Genomic DNA, 23,961 nt, shown 5'->3' with positions numbered 1-23,961 from the left:
TATAGGGTTTTAATCTTCGGTGAACCCTTTGCATGATGGACGGTTTGGATCATCCACGTGGGTCACGATGGTGGCCCACAACGATTCGTAAGGTGGCCTCCTACGTTGTTTGCGGTAGAAAAAATGGAGCTTTCCGTTTTAGCTAGGAGTTGGGTTAGTGTATGCTGATCGACTCCCCAGATTCGGTACACCTTTTGTGCACGTGGGCTGTGCACACTCGCTCCATGGAAGTGGGTCCCATCTTGATGTGTCAAGAAATCTTCTCCATCCATCCACTTTTTCAGCTCATTTAATGGGTTGAGACCAAAAGTGAAGCATATCCAGATATCAGGTGGGCCCCAGTTTGACAATTTATGGACTGATCTGTTCATTGGGCCACTTTCACAAGGATTCAATGGCTGAAATTCGATGTGCACGGCTAATTTATGGTCCTCAGGCCACATATGAAGTTTCGAGCCGAACGGATGGTGGAAACCCTGTAATCTTGCATTCTGGTCACTTTTCATGCCTCTTTAACATGAATGACTTGATTTTCTCGGATCTCTGACGTGTAAATTCCTCGATCTTGGTCCCCTGGGGTCCATCCCTTGCCTTGGTGACTTCAGAGCATTAAATTCATGCTTTTAATACCCTTTTCCAGTCCAAGCTCCTAAATACACCCTGCATTACAAACACGATTAAAGTAGGGTGTTAAACGGTATTAAGTTCATAAAATCAGGTAATATCTGGGTCTAATATGCAATATTTGACCCTCAACACCTTGCCAAGCCTCCATCCTGAGCTGTAAAAATCAAGTGGACCAGAACTATGGATCAGATATTGTTCGACACCTTACTTGAGCAAATAGCGTTAGGTCGCAAGGCTAATGATGAATTTAAGAGGGAAGTATATCATGCGGCCGCTGACGAGGTGTCTAGGAAGACTGAAATTTTTATAAACTGGCAAAACGTATAAAACTGATTGCGGTATCACAAGAGACAGTACAATGATGCAAGGGACATACTGGCTGCAAGTGGTTTTGGGTGGGATAGCGAGCGTATGGTCGTCACGGCACCAGACGAGGTTTGGGAAGAGTACTTAAGGGTAAGGATCGCTCACAACCCCTTATAAGTACATTGAAGTTCATTTGATAAAATATATCTCCCTTCTTTATATGTAGACGATTAACATCTATTACCAACTCCCTTCCTTGTATGTAGTCACGTTCATGAGCAGAAAGATTACGTGGCTAGCGGATCGAACAAATGAACATTTTAGTGGTGATCGTAAGTTCTGACCATACGACAGGATGCTACGCCCAAGGAAGTAGGAACATGGCCGCACGTCTTCATCTCGTATTTAACGGGGTCTGAATGAAGCTTGGACAGACATGGATGATGACACTGATGCACCTATCGATATTTTCGAGGAAAATCTCGAGGATTCGAGTGGGACTTTTCAATTTTCTAATGAGAGTCATCGGGGACACTCTCAACAGTGCAACTGAATCTGATACTAGTCATGGTGGGAATACGACAATAAAACGGATGCGACCTGCTCGTCCTTGTGACGTACTTGGCATGTCTCTAAATGGTGTGGCAGAGGCAATGTGCGATTTTGGCCTTAGTAAAGAGGTCAATCACACAAGTAAAGTCCTGGATATCCTTGTAAAGGTTCAGGGGCTGACCAACTCTAAATTCAGCGATGTTGGTCAGCTTCTGAGCAGAGATGAGAAGCTAGCATCCTTCTTCGTTAGTCTTCGACCTGAACGGAGGGTTGATTGGTTTAAAAAAAATATTGTCCAATTGAATGACAATGTCGATGGTGGTTCTAGTTGATGGATATAACAACCTTATTTACGCTACATTTTGGATAATTATTTAGTAGGAAGTGATTTACAATTACTCCATTGAAGGATATGTAATAATTATACACTCATATGTGTTTGTTTCGGTGACCATCCATATTTCATGACTTTGATATTCATATAGTATACCACATGCATGACAGGTATGCAAGGGTCCTACTAGAATGCCATTTAAATTTCAACTGGCAAATTATTTAGTTACATTGTGTATGTGTTCCACCTGACCATCTATTCCACTTGAAATCTCTTCTCATCTTCATGTAGACGTAATCATCCTATGTTTGTTTAGTACAACAATTATCGCTTCCCCTGACATTCATTGAGTGCTCAAGATTTATATGCTTTCATATATTTGGTTTGTATAACATGTATTATTTCGAATATTTTGTTATTTATGTAAATGCAGATGGGTTCAAGTAAATATTACGTCGTACTAAATGACTGTCAACCTAGCATATATGTCTCAGGATGAGGCAGGGTTACATATAGAAGGATACAGCAGTACCAAACATCGATCATTCAAATCAATCCAATATGCGTGGAATTCTAACCATGCAAGTACGAGTAATGAGTTAATGAACCAGAGTTGTGGTGAGGTTAATTCACCTACTTCATCCACTAATTCGATCCAACATATTCCCGGATCCATGGTTTGCAAGAATACCCAAACAGATGATAACCCCACGTTTGATGGGGAAAGAGTGGCAGAATTAGTAACTGGTATCCTGATTATATTCTTCATATTATATATTATCATTAAGCTGTAGTTCTAATTTATTCATCGACATATTCTCACACATATTTTTGATAGACATCAGTGGTCCTGTATGAAATCCAACGTGGTGCATGACGGCGTATTGACATGTTTGTTACCATCATTGATGTAGATCTAAATAACTTCCTTAACTTAATTCCAGTAGCCTTTTTAAATGACATGTATAATTCATGCATCGGATTGATAATCATCTTTGAATTTGTATGTAGATATAAGTAGCTAATCCATTCCAGGTGCACTTAACATGTGTTTTCATTTCCTACATGCATTCCATTCTTTTAACCATGGCCCCCTATTGTCCATGAATATAATGTTCACAGCACACCGACCTGCCCATCGAAGGTAAATTCACACGACCAGGTATGATGTGTTTAAAACATGTCGATTAATATATAAGTCTATCTAATGTGTGAAAGCCTGTGTAGCTTTAGGAGTCGATTACATGGAGGATAATTACCGGATCAACGGAGACTAGTGTGTTAATCTGGTATGATTATCCTTTTCCATTTTACATTACATCTCATCATCTAATAACAACTTCCGGCATGAATAGGTAATACTCACACTGAATGAAAGAATAGAAACAATTTCAGTGGTTCGATGTACTTTGCTTTTAATCTTTCACCATTTAATCCCGTACTTGAGGTATGCTATGTGTCTCACCTAATTCATACATATTCATAGTCGGGTTTGATGGATTTAATAGATAGTTTGGGGTTGATTGCCTTGATTCTACCTTCTTGTATAGTAGGTCCATGCAACAAACAACCATGCACACCTGACTCCAGCTCAAAGACTTGATTCCCTCGGCATGTGTAAGTTTAAGAGTGGGGACCAAAACCTTTAATTCTAATTTTTGCACACTTTTTATGATATTTGAAGATGAGATAGTAATTCGAATCTAACCACAGATTGTGCCTTTGCAAACGATGATTCATGGCCTTGATTCACGCACCATGTGGTGGCTTCACTTTCAGGTTTATCACCACAAGATGACATTGTCCTTAACTTGTAGGAGAGGATGGACCACCGTGTTGAAGCAGATGGTGGATTACCTTTTATTAGATATAGGATCTGAAAATATAACTTAATACGAGATTCTGACATATGTATTGATTTAGGCATCAATTCATTTCACTGTAGTATATTTTGTGATATTATCTCTATTTGTAAACGTATTTGTGACTTTGCTTTAAAGCAGATATTGATCTCTAAATTGATATGTTTTCCACACAGTTAATTACGAAGGGTTGGATTTGTTCCAGATTTCACCTCCATTTCCAGGGTTGTGATTCACCCAATGAAGAACAAAATGGTTGGATTTGTTCCACATAGAGGAAAATTAGCCAAACCCACAGATATTAGGTCCTTTGAAATGCCAAACGATATGGATGAATACCACATTATATATGTCACAGGGCCGTATGCACTAGTGTCAGCCTAGTGGAGTGGATTTGCAATGTCCGCTTATGTATATTTGAGAATGCACATTATGATGTGGCCGGTGCATCCATCTAAATAACACTCATTCCAAACAGTCCAACCAAATGGATTCTGGCAATCCATTTGCATCCCATGATTTCCAAACAAGCTCAGTCACATATCCCATGGGATGGAAGCATCCCACTGAGATCCAAACAATACACCCACTATTCTTGGATTCAGGTCTATACTATTATCCCACGACAAACCCTTGCCTAGTCATAAATGATGGGATTTACTGAATTTCATCCCATTTAATCCCGTCCAATTCACTGGGCCAAACACGCCCTAATTTAGCGCAATGACATGAGTTGAATAGAGAACCAAAATAAAGATTCCAAAGATTAATTTTATAATGATCGTCGCATCACTGTTTCTGTTTTCTTCGACACATTCTTTGTGCAAGTCAGTGTCACTAGTGGATGGACAAGTACAGGTCAGTTTTGAGGACCAACGTAGAGAATGACTGGTGCAATTGGCACTGCAATGCTCACTGTGTTTCGACCTTAGACTCTCAAAGCCATCTGGGATATCATCCTCTGGTACATTTAGGGAGCCAATTTTATGATAGAAAGTTGTCCATCCTATAGATGCCTCCGCAATCGAACTGTAACCTCGGAAACAGGCCCTGAAAAATCCCTCCACTTGTGCACGACACTCCTCCCAATCATAATATATCCCAGGTCAGCAGCCAATGAATACGACATGTACCTTCTTACCCATTTGCAAATTATGAAATAAAATGTCCAGATATCAAGCTAATATTATAGCAAATATATCATGTAAATAGTTTTTTGTACCATATAATGAATAGAACAAATAGTGTAACAGTTTATCTTCCGATCATTGGAGCACCCTGCTTTCCTATATGTTTAATGAACATACCTTTTCATTGCTGACAATTGTAACACTTGCAAAATTATCCAACAGTAGATGTTGCGAAAATAAATAGTGAAGTGATAAAAATCACTTCATATCCAGCTACGAATGCATGTTCAAAAGAGCTTTGTAACTGAGTGATGTTTCAACCATCCATACACATCATTATCCAAAATATTAACAGTCATCATCATAAAGTTATAAAAGGAAAAAAAAGTAAAGACGTCCCACATGCCCTATTTTAAACAGGCACGTCCATCCACCTAGCCACCATAGCTAGGCATAGAGCCAAAAATAATAGTCCAAAAAATCATATCCAAACTAGGATGATAATCCAAAATATCATCAAACCATGTCACATAAAATGAGCTCAGTTAGATGACTGATTAGATGACAGCAGCATCAGGACAAAGTCCAGCCTCCTATGATCAGGGAGTGAAAGAAATGAAGCGGATTGTTGTTCATCTTTTGAGAGAATCCTTGTTGCACGAAGGAGCTCATGTCCTCTCAGGCCTTCTATTTGCTCTAAAGCCAGTAATATTTATGACATGCGTACCATGTCTCTCCCCTAGTGAATGGTTATAACTGGCGACTTTACGGCCTCCGCAACTTCGCTCATTCATTTTCCAATGATGTCGCAAGGGCGACTCATTCGTGCTCTCTTCCTTAAATTAACTGTATTGTCAGTGTTAGCGGAGTTGTTCCCGTTTACATTTGGACTTTGGTATGGTCTATTTGTGCCGTCACGACTTCGAAACGACCATAGGAATTCAGGTGCATTGTCCCTTACATCGTCACTAGATAACACCAATGTGTCGTCATCAAGATCAACTGATGTTTTCGGCAATATTTCGGGTTCCCCAGACCTTCTTGAACGCAAACTGTTGGGTATATTACCAGTGGAACAACGCCATCCAGTAGCTCGGTCATTGCCGAATAGGTACGTTAGGTCATCATACCTTCGTACTGGTTTGCCCCATACATGTTGTGCATAAGGATGTGACTATTCACAACAACGATGAAAAGACAGTTAGTTGAAAACATCATATTCAGATCTACTATGTTATTAAGCATAAAAGAAAATGAAATTATAGGAAAGCAAAAATATTGTCTAGCTCACCAGTATGTAGGCATCCCAAACCTCATCTTCGGCCGTTACAATCTTCAAGTCACCATCCAGCCAAACCCACTAGCATTCAGCGTGTCCCATACCTCAAAATACAACCTCTTCAACATGTGTAAGCGATTCCCAACATGTTTCTCTTGAAGTGATATACCTAGGGCACTCTTCACAATATCCACGACTGTCTTATAAGTCTCTTTCTTAAACCTATTAGCACTCTTATGACTATTTGTAACCACATCCATCAGCGTATCAATGTGGCAGTCATCCATTTCATCGATCTAACATATTACATGAATGGAAGATGCATTTTTGTCATGTGATTTGGTTTTATATTTCATCGGTGTTCTTCGTGGTGTGATGTTTGGGTCGTTATCCATTACTTCCATAGGTGTGGACTGACTGTTTCGCTCGTTGGGTGATATTTTCGCGTCACTAACTTCATTAATCTACATAGAGTGAAATGAACATCTATGATAAGTGTTGAGACACAAAAAAATATTCATTGCATGACCATTGCATTGCTCAGAGAATTCCATGGTGCAGATCCTTTCCAAGGTTCTCACTCTTTATTTTTGTAAAAAAGCAGTGAAGAAGGTGTTTTGGTAAGAAAGTAGTGAAGAAGATATTTTGGTAAAAAAAAGCAGTGAAGGGGTATTTTGGTAAAAATAAGTGACTGGGGATATTTTGGTAAAAAGAGTGACTGGGTGTATTTTGGTAAAATGAGTGAATGGGAGTATTTTGATAAAAATGAGCAAAGAGGGGTATTTTGGTAAAAAGGAGTGAATAGGGTTATCTTGGTAAAAAAGAATGGATGAAGATTGCTTTGTATTAAGGAAGAGATTGGTGATCACCACTATTTAAGGAAGAGGTTGGTAAACACCACTATGTAAGGAAAGAGGGTGGAAGTTGTATGAAGAAAGAAGTGGTAGTGATCACCACTATATAAGAGAGAGATGCCTATAAATACCCCTCCCCATGCCACATTTGAGGGGTTGTTGGTTGGAAGAGAGACAAGAAGGAAGAGAGACAAGGAGGTTGGAGGAAAAGAAGGTAGGAAGACGAGACAAGAGAGGAAAGCCATTTGCGTGACCTCGCGCAAATGAAATAGTTTGTGCGAGTCCGCGCAACCGTTTTTGCAAAGACAGCCCTGTTGCGCCTATCCGCGCAAAGGAAAGTTGTTCACGCAACTGTTTTTGCAAGGAAAGCCCTATTGCGCCTATTCGCGCAAAGGAAAGCTGTCTGCGCGACCCCGCGCAAATGAAATGGTTTACGGGAGTCCGTGCAACCATTTTTGCAAGGAAAGCCCTGTTACACCTATCTACGCAAAACCTTCTGAAGGAAAGCCCTGTTGCGCCTATCTGCAAAAAACCTTCTGGAGGAAAGCCTTATTGTGCCTCAAAACCTTTTAAAGGAAAGCCCTGTTGTATTTATCCACATAAAACCTTCTGAGGGAAAGCCCTATTGCGCTTATCCACGTAAAACCTTCTAGAGGAAAGCCCTGTTGCGCCTATCCGTGCAAAACCTTCTGGAAGAAAGCTCTTTTGCGCCTATCCACACAAAACCTTCTAGAAGAAAGCCCTATTACGCCTATCAGGGCAAAACCTCATGGGGGAAAGCTATAAGACCCGTATCCTAGCTCGTACCATTCCGGAAGCTTCCGTGATCCTCCCAGTCAAATTCTGGTGACCCGCAATCTATTATCAGTGTTTGCACGTGATCCTGAGTCGTGTCCTGTATATCAGAGTCGGGTCGACTCGAAACTTGTACCCTTACGATCGCATCGTCGCCGCAGTTCCGATGCCACGTCTTGCACGGTGATGTGATACCCAGGCCAGAAGATGTGGGCCCGCATTCAGTTCGATGAAAATGTCACGTGTGCGAATTCCGAGAGAATCTCTACTATCCATCAAATCAATCAATCAAGTACAAAGCCACCTAACCCATCCCTCTCTTACACAACCTTACCCAAAGTCAACTATCTCTCTCTCTCTCTCCACCCATCCCCCTCTTACCCAAAATTCAACCAAGCCCATCCCTCTTCTTACACACCCATCACTCCCTCCCTACATCACTCATCTTTCTCTCAGTTCTCTCTCATTCCAAGCAACTCCCAAGCACCCAACGTCCATGACTTCCATGGAGAAGCTAGTGTGGGCCACCTTCCTATCTCATATCTCCACCATTTAAGCTTCATCTCGGCCGTTGAAGTGCATTCCATAGAGTTCTAGGACGCATCGATGAAAGAAGTCCAAGAAGATCAAAGGTGGGTGTTCATAGCATTTGATTTTGATGTAGGGTCCACATGATTTGGGACCCACTTGATGTATGCATAGTATTGGGAGGGCCCATAGTGGTGGGGTCCCTCCCCTTTACCGATTTCTCTCTTTTTCTCTATTCCTCTCTCTCCCTTTTTTAAGCATTGTGGACCCTGAGTGATGTATGATCCAGGCCGTCCGTTTGACGAGCCACACCATGATATGTGTGTTTCACCCATGCTGTCCACCGGTAAGGGACGGTGGAGTCCACATAGCATATGTGTTGTTATTCATCGTCCAACACAAGACGTTGCTGGAGGAAAAAACATGGATATCAGCTTTGACTCAAAGTGGATGGGTCGCACTCATGTGGACCCCACCTTGATGTATGTAATGTATCCACACCGTCCACCATATTTCCTAGCTCATTTTAGATGTTGAGCCCAAAAATGAAGCCAATCCGAATCTCTGGCGGGCCATATCATAGAAAATAGTGTCATATTATTAAATCTATTAAGGCCCGCTGTGACGTTTTTGTGCATCAAAACATGTTAAATATTAGGCTTGTTAGATGCGTCCCGTGCCATAGAACCTAGCAGGCAGACTGGATCATCATGGTGTGGGGCCCACCTATGAAAAACCACGATAGATAAACAAATTTAAAAAATTTATATGAAGGACGTTGTTGCTGCCAGTGTCCTTGCTGCTTGTGTGAAGGTGGGACAGTGGCCCCCACCATGATGTATGTTGAATATCAGCACCGTGCACTTGATGGGTCCCCTTTAATTATTGAGACATTCCAAAAATCAGCCGTTCACGGCACTCAGGTGGTCCACACCACTAACAATAAGAGATTGAACGCCTACCATTGAAATTCTTTTTGGGTCTCAAAAGTTTCAGATCTATATGAAATTTGTTTTGCCTCTTAACTCAGGTCTTTGTGACCTTATGAATAGATTGGATGGAAAATAAACGTTATGGTGGGCCCCATGTGGGACCCACTTATGGTGGATATGGATTGGCTGGGCTACCACGCACCAGCTATATAGTTGTTCTATTGACGTCAACTAGAGGTGGGGCCTGCCTTGATGGCATGTGTGGACCCCACCATGATGTCTGTGTTGTGTCTCCTGGACGGTGGAACGCCACCATGATGCAGTGTTGTACTCACACCGTCCAATCTGGATGGTGCCATGTGGAGACCACTGTGATGTATGGTTTTATCTAAACCGTCCATCTCATTTGGCTGGGACGGATAGGAGCCTTGGGTACCCACCTTGACGAATGGTTTCATCCCCGTTGTCCAGTTACTTGAACGGTGGGACTCCACCGTGATGTAATTGTACATCCAGTCGTCCATCTACTGGTGGGCTAGCAGCCCACTAGCTATTTAGTTGGTGTTAATGACAGCAGGTTAGTAGGACCCCTTGGATGTATGCATTCTTGCACCTTCCATGTAGTGGCCCACCTTAATATATTTGTAGCCCATCCATAAGGCCCATTGGTGTGGCCCATTGATGCAGCCCGCTTAATGTATTTGAGGCCCAAGTGGTGAAGCCCATTGAGATGTATTTTCGGCCCTATATGTCGTGGCCCATTGTGATGTATTTTCGGCCCATTTGGTAAAGCTCATTAAGATGTATTCTCGGCACATATGTCGTAGCCTATTATGATGTATTTCCGGCCCATTTGTAAGGCCCAATGAGATGTATTTCAGGCCCATTTGGTAAGGCCCACTGAGATGTATTTTCGGCCCATATGTCGTGGCCTATTATGATGTGTATTGGCCCATTGTTGCGGCCCATTGTGATGTAATTCCGGCCCATATGGCGAGGCCTGACCTGTTGTATATATATCTCATGAGTGAGGCCCATGGTAATTTATATTGGGCTATTGTGTGAGGCTATGGGCCCACTATATTGTTCGGATTTATGTACGCCACTCCTTGGGTGCAATGTTGGTTAAATGACTACATTGATGGGTAATGATTGTTTAATGTCCGCATTGTGACCTTCCCTTAGATCTTGTTAGGCCGATTGTCGAGGTCGATTCCGATTATCGAGGCCGATTCCGATTATTGAGGCCGATTGTCGACGCCGAGTCAGATTGTCGAGGCCGATTCCAATTCCAATTGTCGAGGCTGATCCGATCAACGAGGCCGATTCCATATGTCAAGGCTGATTGTTGAGGCCGATTCCGTATGTCGAGGCTGATTGTTGAGGCCGATTCCGATTCCGATTATCGAGTCTGATTGTTGACGCCGATTCTGTCTACCACTTGAGCTGTGGATCAGGGTGTATCACATTCGCTTCTTTTCCTACGTAGACGAAAGCAGTTGGTCTCCGTGCACACAGGTACCGGACTTCATGCAAGGTATATAATAGATTCCAGGTTCATTTTTCAGAAGACGCCCAGGCTATCACATTTTTGGAATTGCCTTCCACTACCGATGGAAGTAGAGTCTTTTGACAATTTGATCACTTGCAGAAGAGCAGCTGCTTCAACATACCAAGCCGGAGGCGGCTTCCATGATGTCTCTGAAAAGAGCACCAATGAATTCTCTTTAAGAAGCAGTTTGGATTGGTGGAAAGCAGGGTTCAACTGTGGAAAAGAAAATCGATTTCCTCAGATGTGACAGTTTCCCTCGTCGTAAAAGGGCCATTTCCTTTTCCTCCTGAAACCTAAGAAACAGAGATTTCTACCCTTTTTTCGAGAACTCTCACTTTTTGACGATTGACCTTTCCACATATATCCACATTTTCTTTTCCATAGTTTTCCTTAGATCTGGCGGCGACCTTTTCTCATCTACCTTTTGGTTTCCACCAATCCAAACAGGCCTAAAATTGAATTCATTTGCTCTACTGATCAGCTGGAAACTCTGGCCGTTTAAATATTTAGCTTGAGATTTTTTACCAGAGAACACTCTCCTTTTTGTTTTTTTCTAGACTCAAAACCCATAAAGTAGCATGACAAGCCATCTTCGAAAGCATTCTACCTGCTTCACTCCACACATTCACCCCCTAACTGCTAACAAGATCTGCTATAGAACCTGACATGTTCTAGGATGTGCTGTTTTATATATATATATATATATTAAGAATCAAGCTCTAAACTTGATCCACAGGAGCCTTGACAGACAAGATGCCACATTGTCCTTCAGATTCCTCCTAAACTTTGGGACCTACGCAACATTCAGGCCCTCTCTTTGATAATAATCATGAATAGGCTCTTTTTTTTTCTTTTTTCTTTTTTGCATATGTTCATTGACATTTTCTGCATTTAAAAAATGCATGGAAAGTTGGAAACTTCATTTTTTTTCTGGAGATAAAAAAACTGCTGAATGGCATGAATCTAGCACATATGCGCCAACTTGTGTAAGATCTGCACATGGTGCCCATTCCAAAGTTGTTGTGGGCTACACATGTATTGGGCATTTTTCTGATACATGTGTGCCCCACCTGATGATGACGTCTTCATTTTGAGCCAGACCATGTGCAAGGTGAGTGCGTGTAATGAATGGCATGAATGCAAGATATGGGCAATTTGTCGATTGGTGGCCATTTCCAACATGCTGTGGCACAAAAGTCACATCAGTCCACCCATCAAGTTGGTCATTCATGTATGTTGAGTATGGACTAATGTCTGTTTTTCCTTTTTTCATTCATTCCAACCATCCTTTTTTTTTTTACTTACATGCTCCATCTGATTAGTAGACTGGCTTAAATTTTAAGCTAGACCAAGTTCAAGGTGGGCCATCCTTATGGATTACTTGAATCTTGCGTAGATGGTCCACATGTTGTGAAATATCTGCTCCATTTATCAATTGATGAGCATCTAGCAAGCTCCAGCTCAAAAATCAAGCTGGTTCACTCAACAAGTTGATCACCGGTTGTTAAAATTAGGTTTGCTTGCCTAGGGCTTGATCTTGGTACCAGTCCATATGATCAAAGTTGAATCGCAAGTCAGACGCAAGCCCCTACTTCGGAGGATTCATCCTTTTGCCCCTCAGCCTACAGGGTATCTGCAGCCATTTCCAGTTGTTGTTCCCCTCCCAAGGGCAGGTTCTTACATGTTACTCACCCGACTACCACTGTGTGGGACTAATAATTCTCATTTCCCATCTCATGGAAAACCCTTTTCTCTCTGCTTAGCCCTATCCCCTTCTAGGGGTATTTTAGTGATAGGTTCTATAGGAATTGGACAATCATATTTGGTCAAATACCTTATGTTGAATATGCACCATTGGGTATTCGTAGAAATCAAGCTCCTTCATGAGTGTTGATGTGGTAGAGTCAAGTAGAACAGGAGTAAGGTAGAGCATTAATGAGAGAGCTACAGCATCCTAAAAGCCATCTGATAAGTGGACTGGCTTAAATTTTAAGCTAGACCAAGTTCAAGGTGGTATATCCTTATGTATGACTTCAATCTTATGTAGATGGTCCACATTTTGTGCAATATATGGTCCATTTATCAATTGATGAGCATCTAGCATTCTCTGGCACAAAAATCAAGCTGGTTCACTCAACAAGTTGATCACCTGTTGTTAAAATTAGGTTCGCTTGCTTGGGCTCTATCTCGGTACCAGTCCATAATGATCAAAGTCAAATCGCGAGTTAGACACAAGCCCCTACTCAGGTGGATTCCTCCTTTTTCTCCAAAGCTATGGGGTATTAGCAACCATTTTCAGTTGTTGTTCCCCTCCCAAGGGTAGGTTCTTACGCATTACTCACCCCACACCACTGTGTGGGGCTAATAGTTCTCATTTCCCATCTCATGGAAAACCCTTTTCGCTTTGCTTAGCCCTATCCCCTTCTAGGGGCATTTTAGTTATAGGTTTTATAGGAAATGGATTATCATATTTGGTCAAATACCTTGTGTTGAATATGCACCGTTGGGTATTCGTACAAGTCAAGCTCCTTCATGAGTGATGATATGGTAGGGTCAGTAGAATCAGAGTAAGGGAGAACATAAAAAGGAGCGCAGTTGAGAAAGATAACTCTTTTAGGAATATATATATATATATATATATATATATATATATATATATATATAAAAGTTAATTTAAATGCGGTGTCTTGCCCTCTCATTGGTGCTCTACCTCATTAAAATTTTGCCAGCTCTAATCGTATCATGCCCCTTCTCTCATACATGTGTGTGCCCCATCTGATGAGTGGATCAACTTCACATTTGAGCTAGACATTGTTATCAACCTCAGCTCTAAATATTAAAAAAAATAAAAATAAAAAAAATACTCGAATTTGGATTCTGATTTGTTCGCCTGATCGTGCTCTTTTGAATTTTACAAGTCATTTTCATCTTGGGTTCTTTGAAGAGAACACTTTGGACTGAACTATATTGGCTGCTTCTGTTTTCTCTCCTGTGCTTGAGCAGATGTCTAAGAACCTTGTTCTTGGAAGACAGTTCCATCATTGAGAGGGATGGAAATTGGCTGCACGAACTTGCTCTGAACAACACCCATCTTGAGACATTAAGTTTCTACATGACGGAACTGAAGTTGATCAACATTACAGATCTTGAACTGATAGCCAGGAACTGCCCCTCTCTTGTTTGTGTAAAAATCAGCGACTGCGAAACGTCGGAGCTGGCAGGTTTTTTTGGAGCGGCAACGGCATTAGAAGAGTTTGGCGGAGATTGTTTCAGTTGTCAAAAGGAAGAAGCCGTTAATCTGTGCTCGAGTGTGTCGTTTCCTCCGAGGCTGTGCCGCTTGGGGCTCAGCTACATGGGAAAGATGGAGATGCCTATGATATTCCCATGCACACTTCTACTGAAGAAGCTTGATCTTAAGTTTGCACTTCTTCATACCGAGGATCACTGCCAGTTGATTCGACGCTGCCCCAACTTAGAAGTTCTTGAGGTAGGTGCAGTATACCATTTTCCACTTTCCACTGCTGACTCCATTTAGGGGTCATTTGACGGCATGCATTTTGTGCAATTTGGAATTGGAATCTAGGATTTTCAGTCCGAATCCTGTTTGGCAACCCTCCAAAATCATGGAATTCAAATCCAATTTGGATTGAAAATCCTCAAAAGGAATCCCCCTTTTAAAATCCAAGAGAAAAGGTGGGGGCAAAATCCTGAATTTTCAATCCTCTCCACCTGTCATAACTGCTCCCTCTTCTCTTTTAAGGCCCATATAAGTCAAAATCCAGGCTTCCAAACATACATTCTGAATTCCACAAGATTGAAAATCCAGGCTGCCAAATGTGACTAAAAGAATGTGATACCCAAGATTTGGATTCTTAAGTTAGAATCTGAATCCATGCTGCCAAATGACGCCTTAGCATGCCTCATCCAAAATCATGGATTTCAAATTCAATTTGGATTGAAAATCCTCAAAAGGAATCCCCTTTTAATATCCAAGAGGAAAGGTGGGGATAAAATCCTGGATTTTCAATCCTCTCCAACTGTCATAACTGCTCCCCCTTCTCTTTTAAAGCTCATTTAAGTCAAAATCCAGGCTACCCAACATACTTTCTGAACTCCACAGGATTGAAAATTCAGGCTGCCAAATGCAACTGAAAGAATGCAATACCCAAGATTTGGATTCTTAAGTCAGAATCCGAATCCATGCTGCCAAACAACACCTTAATATGTCTTACCCGACGAATTTTATGATCCTCAATATGAGGATGCTCACGTTATCCTCATGTTTCCAATTTGTACACTCATGGATCCGTGATCTAGACCGTTGAGGTGATGGGTGACATTTTGGATGGACCATGCCCCAAAAATCTCTCAAGATTGAAGAACCCCACCCACCAATCTTTGTTGTTTTTAATCTCCAATTGAATGCAGACCATTGCTGTCATCCTTCTCTTATTCATTTATTTTCAGGCAAAAAATTAAACGATGCATATCGGTAGGTTGAGGATCACAAAATCTCTCTTCTAAATTTTGGTGAGGTGTTATGAATTAAGCCATTTCCTTTCTTGAATTTCCTCAGGTGAGGGATGTGATTGGAGATAGCGGGTTAGAAGTCATCGCTTGGAACTGTAAGAGGCTACAAAGGATTAGAATCGAGCGTGGGGAGGACGAAGATGGTTTGGAGGATGAACGAGGCACGGTTTCACATAGAGGCCTATCTGTTCTGGCGCAAGGCTGTCAGGAACTGGAATACCTGGCCATCTATGTATCAGACATTGCGAATGCTGCATTAGAATCCATTGGCACTTTCAGCAGAAACCTCCGCGATTTCCGGCTGTGCTTGCTCAACAGAGAAGAAACCGTAACTGAATTACTGCTCGATGTCGGGGTTCTAGCTCTGTTGATGGGCTGCAAGAAGCTCAGGAAGTTTGCGCTTTATCTGAGGATAGGGGGTCTGTCTGAAGTTGGTTTTGGTTACATAGGAAGATATGGCACCAACATCAGATGGTTGCTGTTGGGCCATGCAGGAGAGACAGATTCTGGACTAATCGAGTTGTCAAGAGGTTGCCTGAGCCTGAATCTCTTGAGCTGAGGTGCTGTCGCTTCAGTGGGCAGGCTTTAGTACTTGCAGCAATGCAATTGGCTTCACTGAGGTTTTTATGGGTGCAAGGATCCAATGTATCTGGTATTGACAGTGATTTCATGGCCATGATTCATCCCTTCTGGAACATCCAATTCATTCCTCCGAGACAGGTTGCCCCACGCACCGGAGCCGGCATTGTGGAGCTACCAGCTCAGATAATTGCCTACCGTTCCTTATCCGGACTGAGGACAGATTATCCTGAATATGTTGGTCTCAGCTCCCATCATCCCTCTTCTGATGCTCTTGGCTGTTCCATTAACTGAACCTTTTATGTTGTGAGCATGCTTCTATTGTTGAACGGTGGATCAAGTACTGATTCTGCACCATATGATCCCATGGCCCAGGTAAAGGACGGTTGATGTTCACTGCAGCTTACGTAATTTTTTCATGCATTCGTTACTTAAGAGATGAGATGACAGCCTTTTATTCTGCTGAAATAAGTAGTTTGTTGTGTAATTTAAAGGGATTTTATTCAAGCAAGCTTCTCTCATTGAAGGATTTGCTAGAACACATCCCAATGTATTGCAACAGAATACATCAACGCTACGGCAGTTGGATTTGTGGTCATGTTCAGTGATCAAACCATCTACATGATGGGCCTTTGTACAAGGAATGCTTTGACTCTTTTGAATATGGAGTGCTTCCTTAACTGTTGTTTCATGGGCCACTGATCAAATCAACCGTTGGATTTTGGATCATGTTCGGTGATCAAACCATCTACATGGTGGGCCTTACTATGGACAAGGAATGCCTAATAATAGAACTCTTAATTAGATTGGAAGGTTTTGATATTTTGATCACTTGACTCTTTTGAATATGGAGTGCTTCCTTAACTGTTGTTTCACAGGCCACTAATCAAATGCTTTGGATCTTCCAATTTTGAAGATTTTCGAGGTGGTCGCCTCCTCCACATGTATCTCATCAAATCAACAATTTAGACTGCTGAAGATGACCATATATCCAACCCCTATATGACTTTCAAGCATTCACATCACCTATCTGGACTGTCCATTAGGTCCAGTTGACTCTTCGTCTGCTGCTGTGCAAAAAATCACAGTAATTGGGAGGTCCTAATCGACAATGACTGGACCTATCTTCTTCGATTGATCTTGTCCATCCATTTTTCGTGCCCATCAGATTGGGACTCATTTTGTTGCCATCGCATGCTGGGCTGCTATTTTTTAATTTTACTTTATTCCCGCTTGGACTGAGAAGCTGCATTTTTTATTCTTATCCATGTTAGAGGTCATTGATTGAAGGAATGAAATCATCTTGTCTTGGAGATTTTTGGTGCATGCTCTGTCAACAAAATGGCCCATCAGATCGATGGTTTGGATCGGGTTGGGACTCCTTTCATCACCATCTCATGGTCGCTTTTTTTTTTTTTTTTCTCAGTTGAATGAGAAGCTGCATTTTTTATTCTTAGCCATGTTGGGAGTTATTGATTCAAGGAATAAAATCTTGTGTGGGAGATTTTTGGGTCCTGTTATATCAACAATATGCCCATCAGATTGATGGTTTGGATCAGATTGGGACTCATTGCATCACCATCCCATGATCCTTTTTTTCCTTTCACCTGAAGAGAGGCTGAATTTTTTTAATTCTTATCCATGTTGGGTGTCATTGATTGAGAGAATAAAATATTGTGTAAGAGATTTTTGGGGCATGGTTTATCAACAACATGGCCCATCAGATTAACGGTTTGGATCATCAAATTGCGGCCACAATTCACCCAAACTCAGGGCTTGAATCCACTGTGCTTGTTGGATGGCCCCATCCAATTTTGGTCCCAAAGTCACTCAAGAGCCTTCCAGCCAGTGGGACACTTATCAGCAAATCCTAACTGTCCAGTCGATGGCCATGTACCTTAACAGGTCGGCCTTAGTACTCGGTGTTTGGGATTGCTTTTGGCTTCAAAGTTTCACTTTGATTCTATAATGAATGGGCCATCAATGGCAAATGGGCCATCTTTTGGGCTATTATAAGCATTGGACCATGCCCCGTGGGTTGCACTCTACACGAGTGGGTCCATTGCTTTGTGACTCAAATAACTGATTTGACGGTGGTCCCACCCAGATGGACCATGCCCCGTGGATCTCCCAGTTCAGAAGATCACAGCCCTCCATTCATTTCCAAAATTTCATGTAGGATGTGGATAGCTGCATCCCAAACCATCTATTTCGGGGCTGCCAATTGGACGATTAACATTATCCCACTGGGGAGAAATCCGAGCCATGGTCCATTGGCAAATGGGAGCAATTTGGGTCGGTTGCCCATACCAAAAACTCGATGAAATGCATGGTCTGCTCGGATTTTCCTTTCACACAAGTGGGGCACATGCTCTAGTGATCTAGACCATCTGTCTACTCTACTGTGCGTCGCTGCTGGATGGTCTTCCCCAAACTATCCCAAATTGAATAAGGGACTGTTTGTTAAATCTAAAGTCCCAAGTCTAATCTAAAATCTGAATCTAAAGTTTGAATATGAAGTTGGAAACATATAATTGAATCTAGAGTAACCCGTTTGTTAACTAACGTTTGAGATGTTTGGACTATGTTAATTTGACACATTTCCTCTTCTTGAAAAGTCTTGATTGAATTCCCACCATTGAAAACTTCATAGATTCGATCGGAATGTTTATTTGTCGACCTGTTGATGAAGAGACCACACAAATATAATCTTAATCCAAAGCTTTTGTAGCCCATGGTAAATTTTTAATGGTCATTTATCACTTTTTCGCTTCATTATTTGAATCATGTCTAAAAATATGCTTTCAATACGGATGGACACCACGAATGTAGTCACATATATCACAATGGGCCTCACGGCCAGGGTCCTACTTACCTCAGTGAATCTGAATTGCATATGAACGATGTCAGTAGCACCTAGCTATTGGACGGTATTGTGTGGCCCCTAGCATAATGTATGTGTTCATCCATCTTTTCAAATCATTTTAGGGATTGACCCCAAAAATGAGGATGATCCAAATCTCATGTGGCCTTGAACTTTCTTGGCCCATTAAGGGTCACTCACCACTATTTCCTATGGTATGGCCCACTTGATAATTGGATTTGCTTCATTTTTTGTATAATGCCCTAGAATGATTTGAAAGAACGGATGAACAAAGTGAATATAGAATGCAAACATCAAGGTAGGCCCCATGGTTAGGGCCATGGTTGGTGGCATGTGGCACACCACGCAATCTGCTTCGTCATCATAATTTGTGTTTTATTCACGCCATCTGTCCATTTTCTAAGTCATTTTAGGTAATGATCCCAAAAATGAGGATGATCCAAATCTCATGTGGCCTAGAACTTTTGTGGCTGATTAATGGTAGCTCACCACTGTTTCCTATGGTATGGCTCACTTGATAACTGGATTTGCTTATTTTTTTGTATAATGCCCTAAAATGATTTGAAGAAATGAATGGACGGAGTGGATATAGAATATATACATCAAAGTCGGTGACGTGTAGCACTCCAGGCAATGAGCTAAACCCCCCATTAGAGGTGGGCATCGGTCCTGATCGAAGCGGATTGGGTTCAACCCGATCAGATCCGAAATGGCCATGGATGGACCTGGACTCGATCAGATCCGGAATCAAATCCGGGTCACTTGACCCGAACAGATCCGATACATAATTCGTCTGACCCGAACAGAGTCCAACTCGGTCAGAGAAACCGAGTCTGATCGAGTTGGGTACAATTCGGATTCGTATGAATTTAATTTAATTTTTCATATAATGTGGCCCACTTCAACCTTTAATATATGTTATTTTTTTTCTCAATGCCTTAATTGATATGTCAAAATGGATAAACGGTTTAGATAAAACATATACATCAAGGTGGGCCCCACATAGCTATACAAAAACTATCCGTTTTTGTGTTTATGTTTTTACTGAACGTATAAAATAACGTGCACTGCACGAAAACACCCAGCTTCTTTTTTATATATGTACAGTGAGTGGGACTTGCTGTAATGAACTTAGCAAGTTATGTGGGTCTTATCATGGGGTATGTGTTATATCTAAACCGTTCATCTATTTGTTAAGCTCGTTATAAGGCTTACAATGAAAAATAAGACAGATATAACTATCAAGTGGACCACACGAAATATTTAATGGTGAAAATCATTTGAGGCTGCTACTTGTGGTGTGGTCCACATGATCTTTGGATATTAATAATTTTTTAAATAATATACTAAGATGATCTCTAAAAACATATGAACGGTGTAGATATAATAAATACATCACTGTGAGGCCCATATACCTTTAATCTCCTTTGAACCGTTCGTACAACTCGGTGACGTGTAAAGCAAGTAAGACAGCTGTTGCCCGCCTGTTGACGTGCCGTGCAAGTAACCCATTTTCATATCTGAGTGAACTCTGTTGGGGCCCACCATGAATGCATGTGGTGTATCCATGCCGTCCATTTGTTTTTTCAGATTATTTTAGCTGTTGAACCCAAAATTGATGAATATTCAAAGCTCAAGTGGACCACACCATAAGAAAAAGTAAAAATATTATTTTTTACTCCGGATCTGGCCGGATCGGAACGGTCCGGATCTATTCGGATCGGGTTTTCGGATCGGAACGGTCCGGATTAACCACTATCCGATCTCGATCCGAAAACTAGTCGGATCTAAATGATCTTACCCGATCCTACCCGATCCAGGCCGTCGGCTCTGTTCGGAACGGGTCTGATCGGGTCTGATTGGGTCGGATTCACCGGATCGGTTAAAAAATGCCCACCTCTACCCCCCATATCTGGGTGTGGATTAGGTGAGATGGCGTATCCGCCCTCGTGGTTGGGACCCCTGACTGTGGGGCTCACAAAATGTGTGCACCTTAAATCCAAACTATCTAGACATTTTAAAAGTTCATTGTAAGGAATTATTCTAAAAATGAAGCCAACACAAATTTTATGCGGACCACACCATAGGAAACAGTCATGATTTAATTCTCACCATTAAAAACTTCATGGATTCCACCAAAATGTTTATTTGCAGTCCAACCTGTTGATAAGGACACAAACACCTAGATGAAGAGGCTACACAAATATCATCTTGATCCAAGGCTTTTGTGGCCCATAAAAAGGTTTTTTATTTTTTTAATGGTTATATGCCACTGTTTCTTGTACCATGGTTCATATGGGATTTGGAGCTGCTTCATTTTTTGGATTATGTCCTAAAATGAGTTTTCAGTATGGAAGTACGGTAGTGACATGCATCACAGTGGGCCCATAGTTTGAGGTCCCACCCACCTCCGTGTATCCAGGGTCTCACTTAATCCGCTCCCCCCAAATCCAGGTGGGGATTGCATACTACCCCACTCCGATATAGTTAGAAATGGATGTTCTTGTCAAAGGGCTCTATTGGACATACCATGATGTATATGTTTTATCTACACCGACCATTTATTTTTTCATACCATTTTAAGGGAATTAGACAAAAAATAAGCCAAATCTAAGACTTAAGTGGGCTACACTACAAGAAACAGTGGGAGTTGGGTGCCTACCATAAAAAAATTACTGGGGCCACAAAACCCTTTAATCAAGCTAATTTTTGTGTTTTCCCTTCATCTAGGTTTGTGTGACCTTATAAAGATGTTAGATGACAAATAAACTTCATAGTAGTGGACCCTAAGAATGTTTTAATGGTAGTCATTCGATTCCCACTGCTTTCTATAGTGTGGTCGACTTGAGCTTTAGATGTGCCTCATTTTTTGGGATTACGCTCTAAGACGATACAGAAAGGTTGATGGGTGGTGTGGATCTAACACATAATTCATGGCGGGCCCAGAGAAGTGCCACACGTTAAAAGTTGGGTGGTGTATTGCGAAAAGGAGAAAGCTCAGGGCAATTTTGGATTTTTTAAAAAAGAATTATGAAGCGCATTCTGGATTCACCATTAAGCTAGGCCTCCATCGTTGAAAAAATTCAGCAAAAATTATGAAGCACTTTCCACGTTCGATGTTAACAAGCAACACTAAGCGAGTAATGTTTTCCAGCTTCTGCATTAAGAATAAATTTTAAGCGTTACCAAACAGGCCCTAAGACAATCATACAAGAGAGATGCCTCCTTGGTGGAGGGGGATTGCTCGATGACCAGGTCACCTGGGATATCTGCGGTGATTCGGAAGCATGGTGACCATGCTTCCGTGTCACTGTGATATCATGTTGACCTGATGTGGAGGACTTTGATTACAACATGTGTCATTGTTAGAGATGGACGCAAATTAGGCATTATCACGCATGCCCTGAGCTTGGGACAAGCCAGGGCACTGAGGGCCTGCCTTGATGTTTTTCCATCCAACCTATTCATGAGGTCATACAAGATGAAGGTGTTTATACCTGTTTTCGACACACTGATATGGACTAATAAGAAGTCACTACGTGTTAACACAACGGGTTCGATGTTGGTAGAATTATACTCGCATTCAAATATATCTTTCACTACCTTTTATTCAATGATGTCTTCCATTATTAATGTGATTGTATAAAACTATATTCGTGACTTTAGGAGATTGAAACGTCGAATGACACGTGACCGTGATCTGCGCGACATTTAAATGGAGTAGCATACTCAGCATGTCTATAAAAGACCTCCCATGATAAGAATCTTATCACGGATTTGGATATGATATATTCAAGAAGGTTGTCTCTCACAATCCTAAAATGGGAGATATTCCCTTTAACACCCGAACTCTCCAATACTCGAGTGTAACCGATGAGATTTTGATTAAAATAGGAAGTTATGCGTGCTTACGCGTACACATATCCTCGAAGACCTATGGATTGCAAGTCAAAACCCAACCTAGAAGCCTGTGGCCCAATTGAATCTCGTACCCTAGCATAATGAACCATGTTGGATCACCTGTGGAACCCGAACTCCCTAAATACCCTACCCATTAGTTCAAATGTTTGATCCGATATGACCTATCATAAAATACATAAATTTGAATATTCAACCGGAGGTTATCCTGTAAAATGCACTCGATCGGATCTCAAAGCCAAATCAGTCAGAATTGTTGTTCAATCCCATCAAATTAGAACCATAACCTAGACCACTAGATTCCCAATCTGGTAGGCTTCAGCTCCCGATTCAAGGAAATCAATGCCTCATTACAATGAACAAGTTGCTCGATATGAGTGAATTATCAACATGACACCCAGGGCAAATCCGTAGGACCTCGAGAATAGTGAACTAAGCCGATTCAAGACAGACCTAGTCCCAGTCAAATCAACCAGCTTGAGTAGCACAAAAACATGCCAAAATTGATACTCGTCGGTTTGACCAACCAATCATCGGTTCCCATCGATCAGACAGACAACCTCTGAATTTCAAAACACTTGCAATCACCGAATTTTTCAAGTGGAGCTATAAAAGGATGTCAACCCCATTTCTTTCATTCCATAGGTTTCGAAGGTGGAGAGTTTGAGATATGGAGAAAATTGAAGGGAGGGAATGTGGAGGGAGAGAGACAAAGCTTTTGTAGGAGATCGAGGATTGGGTGCAAATTGTCGCATCGGGCCGTTATTCGCCAAATTCGGTTCATGCATGCCATTTCACATCCTCTTCAGTCGAAAATTCATCGATTATCCAAGTAAGGAGTCTTCGTGCTTCGTGTGCGAGTATTTCTCCTACTTCTAGTAAGGCTACAGTGATTAAGGTTAGAAAACCCTTCATTTCCATCCGATTTTAGGATTTTTGATGTTAAGGCTTGTTCATGCTTAGGTTGGTGGCCCCCACAAGTAATTCGTGGAAGTTCATTCTTGTCAACGAGTTGTAATCGAGCTTGACTTTGTGTGGGTGTCGGTTGTGCACTAATCTCGGGCCCCACTCGTTGAATCGAGCTAAGGTTTATTTGAATCAAGTTAGTTAAACCCCTTTTACCCTTATTGGAGGTTTAATTAAATTATAATCTAAGCTATTAACAATGAATTGAGATTTGGAGTTGTTTCTTCCAAATTCTCTACGTCGAGGTGGAATTGGAGCCAAGAATCTCAATTCTAAGGGGATACTACTCTTCAAGCTTTCCAATGACATTTTTGTCTTGCGATAGTCTCAACA

At 41.6% G+C, this 23,961-nt stretch overlaps 1 pseudogene; it reads left to right on the top strand.

Annotated features, from left to right (window-relative positions):
* Nucleotides 1-5,614: 5,614 nt before the first annotated feature.
* Nucleotides 5,615-23,169, top strand: LOC131234557 (coronatine-insensitive protein 1-like; annotated as a pseudogene).
* The last annotated feature ends 792 nt before the right edge of the window (nucleotides 23,170-23,961 follow it).

Source organism: Magnolia sinica, chromosome 19 (genome assembly GCF_029962835.1).
Source record: "Magnolia sinica isolate HGM2019 chromosome 19, MsV1, whole genome shotgun sequence".
Lineage (NCBI taxonomy): Eukaryota > Viridiplantae > Streptophyta > Magnoliopsida > Magnoliales > Magnoliaceae > Magnolia > Magnolia sinica.
This window is presented reverse-complemented; position numbering and strand designations above follow the sequence as displayed.